Genomic DNA, 5,418 nt, shown 5'->3' on the forward strand with positions numbered 1-5,418 from the left:
TACCGAGAACTCAACAAACTTACCATCAAGAATCGATACCCCTACCTTGAATCGACGACTTATTCGACCAACTCCAAGGAGCCAATTACTTCTCCAAGATCGATCTGAGATCGAGATATCACCAGCTGCGTGTCCTGGAGAGTGATGTCCCCAAGGCGGCCTTCCGAACAAGATACGGGCATTACGAGTTCGTAGTAATGCCGTTCGGACTAACCAATGCCCCGGCCGTATTCATGGATCTAATGAATCGGGTATGTCGTCCATTTTTGGATAAATTTCTGATAGTATTCATAGACGACATACTCATTTATTCAAAGAATAAAGAAGAGCATTGTCACACCCCAAAACCAAGAACGGCGGAAACGTTCTGGGGCGGAGGACGTCATGTAAGGTAATCACAACACAGTAAATGTAAATAGGCAAACAACATCATCCATTGCATTAAATATATAAATTTAATACATGTGTGTTCTGTAAAATTTTAGACACCAAAAATATAACGTAAATCAAAATAACAAAATGATGAGTCTTGAGTACGCTCCATCATCTCAAAAGCTGGCATCGGTACCTGTCTACTGATGGCCTGAGAATACAAGTTATTTTGAAAGAGTTTATCAGCATTAAGCTGGTGAGTTCATAAGTATTTTAGTGTCAATGTTCATTGTCAAAAACGTTTGAACTTGTCCCAATGTATAAGTTTGTAAAAATGTAAATAAATGTTTAAAAGTATTTGCGAAAGTTTGAATCTCTCAGAAAATCCTATATTTTCTATAATAGTAACCTTATACCAAGGCTTAACTGTTTTGTAAACTCGTCTGTTGTAAAAGTGTGTGATTACCCAAGTATAACTATCATTTGATAAAATATAGTTTGTACATTAATGCTTAAGTGAGATTATCACCAAAATATGTAATGGGTAAATCATTGTAGTACTGTAGTTTTGTATAATAAGAACTACTGTTGTACTGATTACTACTACCTTAAACCGGATTTATATTAAGGTATAATGTGATAATTGCACCATACTATCGACTGATAACAACGACATAAAGAACGGTCGTAATAACGGAATGACGTTTGGCACCCGCAGACCTGCAGGTCCGGCTGTAGCTAGCAGCAAGGTGTAGGATAGTCAATCCAGTATAGATCTATACGCAAACTCAACGCTCTCCCTCCAAGAGAATTCTGGCTACAACTCGGGCCATGACATTTAAGGCATGCTCCGATACAGTGGATCACATTGGTTATCGTATTCTTGCATGTGTGATGAAATGTTTCTTGTTCTAGTATAGTTGTATATGTTCTCGTAGTATAGTTGTATATATTCTCTTCCTAGTATAGACTCATGAATGAACTGACTCATTGATCTAGCAGTTGTAATAGTTTGATTCTGTGTTACCCCGATGGTAACTTGTTAACAGTGCGTTTAGTACATATGATTATGGAAGTACTTTCATGTCTATGTATGTATATTTGATATATAATTAATATGGAAACGACCTTCGGATGGTCACCCAAAATCCTATCAGACCACATCCAAATCGAGGAAAAGGAAACAAGGTGGATAGCCTTCCTAAGTCCTTTAAACATTATTTATACGTCTATACATATATGGGCATGCAATTTGTAATATAAAAGCATAAATAAGTATTTATAAGACATTTGAAACATAAGTATTATTTTTAAAGAAAGATTGACTTGATGTCAATCTATAAAACCATTTGAAGGTGCAGATTTGATTAAAACAATTTAAGTATAAGGAACATTTGCTTAAATCACAGTTGCAGTGTAAATTCGAAAAGTAAATGGGTTTGGAAAACATTTAGAAGTAAAACAGTTTGATAGATAGTTTGAATAGTGATAAAACACTGATTTCCCTAGTTATTAATCACATGTGATTAGTACAATCACAGGTGATTGAAACAATAACTATAAGTATTTAACTTGCATCCCCCCCCCCTTTTGAAAGCATATAAAAGCATTTAGAATATTTAACAGGTTGATTAAGGGGTATGAAACTCACTTGATTGATTGAAGAAAGCGAGATGGAAAACCGGGCAGAGTTTCGTTTCGGAAAACGGATTTTTCTCGGGATTCTCGGGAATCTCGGGAGTAAAATCGACCCTCGGGACTTGAGCAAAAAGACCAGAGCTTCGGGTTATAACGGGCACGGAAAACGAGACAAAGTTGTGAGAGAGAGGAGAGAAATGAGCAACATTTTCGGAAAGCCTCGCATCCTATTTCTAGGAAGGCTGAACCGCCTCCGAACGCGGGGCGTACGCTCGTACGCAGCGCGTACGCGTACGTCATGCATGACCGAAGCCTCGACTGCCTCGGTTCGGATGGGACGGGTTGCTGGGTACGCGGGTCGGATGGGACGGCGGGTCGGACGGGACAGCGGGTCGGACGGGTCGGAGCTTCGGACGGGTCGGACGGGTTAGAACTCTTCGGATAGTGCGACGTGGACGATCCGAGACCCTCGATCTCAGTACGCGGGGCGTACGAAGGTACGCAGGGCGTACTTCGGTCCAATCCGATGACTCCCCTTCGGATATTACCGGGAATTTATAATTAAATTTATATTTATTATAAATAAACTTCAAAAATTCATATCTCCCTCATACGAACTCCGTTTCTGACGTTCTTTATATCCTCGCGAAGGTGAGACCATGATCTACGACTTTCGTTTAGATTCCGTTGGCTAATTCCGAAATTATTTTTATTATTTATTTATTAAAACGACGTGATTAAGGAATTTCTTCAAAATTTCATAACTTCCTCATCCGGAGTCAGATTTGGACGTTCTTTTTATGTACGCAAACCTTGATATGATTCCTATTACTTTATTTAATCCGAATAAGATTTTTAGGAAGGTTACATTTTGACCTAAATTTGATCGGTTTTACATTACATTGACCCGCAATATCGGGTTGTCACATCATCCCCCCGTTAGAAGGAATTTCGTCCCGAAATTAGAATTTTAAGCAAGCTAGAATTTACAAATAACTAAGCAAAAAGGTGAGGGTATTTCAGTTTCATCTGATCCTCACGTTCCCAAGTGAATTCCGGTCCTCGCTTGGCATTCCAGCGAACCTTCACGATAGGGATACGGCTTTGCTTTGTCTGCTTGACCTCACGATCCATGATCTCTATAGGTTCTTCCACGAAGTTGAGGCTCTCGTTGATTTCGATCTCGTCGAGTGGGATTACAAGAGTCTCGTCGGATAGACACTTTTTCAAGTTAGATACGTGGAATGTAGAATGTACGTTACGAAGTGCGTCTGGTAGTTCGAGTTTGTAAGCTACGGGGCCGACTCTTGCAAGAATCTCGAAAGGCCCTATGTACCTCGGATTAAGCTTCCCACGCTTGCCGAAGCGTATCAAGCCCTTCCAGGGTGAGACTTTGAGGAGGACTCGGTCTCCCACCTGAAATTCCAAAGGTTTCCTTCGCTTATCAGCGTAGCTCTTCTGTCGGTCTCTAGAGGCTTTCAATCGTTCACGGATCTGAATGATTTTCTCTGTTGTTTCCCGAATGATCTCCGGACCGGTGAGAGTACTGTCGGAAGTTTGCCCCCTGGCTAATTGGGTATCACCCACCTCAGCCCAGCACAGAGGGGATCTGCACTTACGGCCGTAGAGAGCTTCAAATGGAGCAGCCTTGATGCTCGTGTGATAACTGTTATTATAGGAAAACTCGACAAGGGGTAAATGAGTATCCCATGCCTTCCCAAAGTCAATCACGCAGGCTCGCAACATATCTTCTAGAGTTTGGATGGTCCTCTCACTCTGTCCGTCGGTCTGAGGATGGTAGGCTGTGCTCATGTCCAGCCTCGTTCCTAGGGAATGTTGTAGTGATTGCGAAAATCTTGAGGTGAACCTACTATCTCTATCTGAGATAATGGACATAGGTACACCATGTAGCCGTACGATTTCCCTAATGTATGTTCTCGTAAGCTTCTCCATCTTGTCGGTTTCTTTGATAGGCAGGAAGTGTGCAGACTTGGTCAATCTATCAACGATGACCCATATGGTGTCAAGTCCACCCGTTGTCTTGGGCAACTTGGTTATGAAATCGATAGTGATCCGCTCCCACTTCCATTCCGGGATCTCTGGTTGCTGCAATAAACCAGAGGGCTTCTGGTACTCGACCTTAACCTTTGCGCAAGTAAGGCATTTACTTACGAAGGTAGCAATCTCTGCTTTCATATTAGGCCACCAGTATAGCTTCTTAAGATCCAGATACATCTTATCTGAACCTGGGTGGACGGAATACCGAGTGTTGTGCGCCTCGGTCATGACCAAGTCTCGGAAGCCACCATGTTTCGGTGTCCAGATCCGGTTCATGAAATATAAAGCTCCGTCACCCTTGGCTTCTAAATTCTTGTCCATTACTCTAAGGGATTCACTTGACACATTTTCAGATTTCATGGCCTCAAGTTGAGCCACCTGAATTTGCTTAGTCAGGTGTGAATGGATGGTTATCGATAATGACTTGACTTTGCGACCAGAATATTCCTTCCGACTTAGGGCGTCTGCTACTACGTTGGCCTTACCCGGATGATAACGAATATCGCATTCGTAATCACTGAGTAGCTCGACCCATCGTCGTTGTCTCATGTTGAGCTCCTTCTGATCGAAAATGTGTTGTAAACTCTTGTGGTCGGTAAAGATAGTGCTCTTCGTTCCATACAAGTAATGTCTCCAGATCTTCAGAGCAAACACTACTGCTCCTAGCTCAAGATCGTGGGTCGTGTAGTTAACCTCGTGTGTCTTCAATTGTCTTGAGGCGTAGGCGATGACCTTACCTCGCTGCATCAGAACACATCCGAGTCCTTGGTTTGATTTATCGCAATAAACTACGAAGTCTTCTATTCCTTCGGGAAGGGATAGTATTGGTGCGGTGCACAAGGCTCGTTTGAGCGTTTGGAACGCTCTTTCTTGTTTCTCTTCCCAGTCAAAGGCCACACCTTTCTGGGTTAGGGTTGTAAGAGGCTTCGCTATTCGTGAGAAGTTCTGAATGAACCTGCGGTAGTAGCCAGCGAGACCTAGAAATTGACGAATTTCTGTAGGAGTCTTCGGTGCTGACCAGTTCTCAATGGCCTTAATTTTGGATGGGTCCACGTGGATTCCCTCTTCGCTTACCACGTGTCCTAAGAATTCGACTCTTCGGATCCAAAATCCACATTTCGAGAACTTCGCATAAAGTTTCTCTTTTCGTAATGTCCCTAGAACTTGTCGCAGATGATCGCCATGTTCTTTCTTACTTTGGGAGTAGATTAGGATGTCGTCAATGAAAACGATGACGAACTGATCCAAGTAGGGTCGGCATACTCTATTCATCAGATCCATGAATACTGCGGGTGCATTGGTCAATCCGAATGGCATCACCACGAACTCGTAATGTCCGTAACGAGTTCG

The sequence above is a fragment of the Lactuca serriola genome, chromosome 1, assembly GCF_051521515.1.
Source record: "Lactuca serriola cultivar US96UC23 chromosome 1, Lser_US96UC23_V15, whole genome shotgun sequence".
In the NCBI taxonomy this organism is placed as follows: Eukaryota; Viridiplantae; Streptophyta; class Magnoliopsida; order Asterales; family Asteraceae; genus Lactuca; species Lactuca serriola.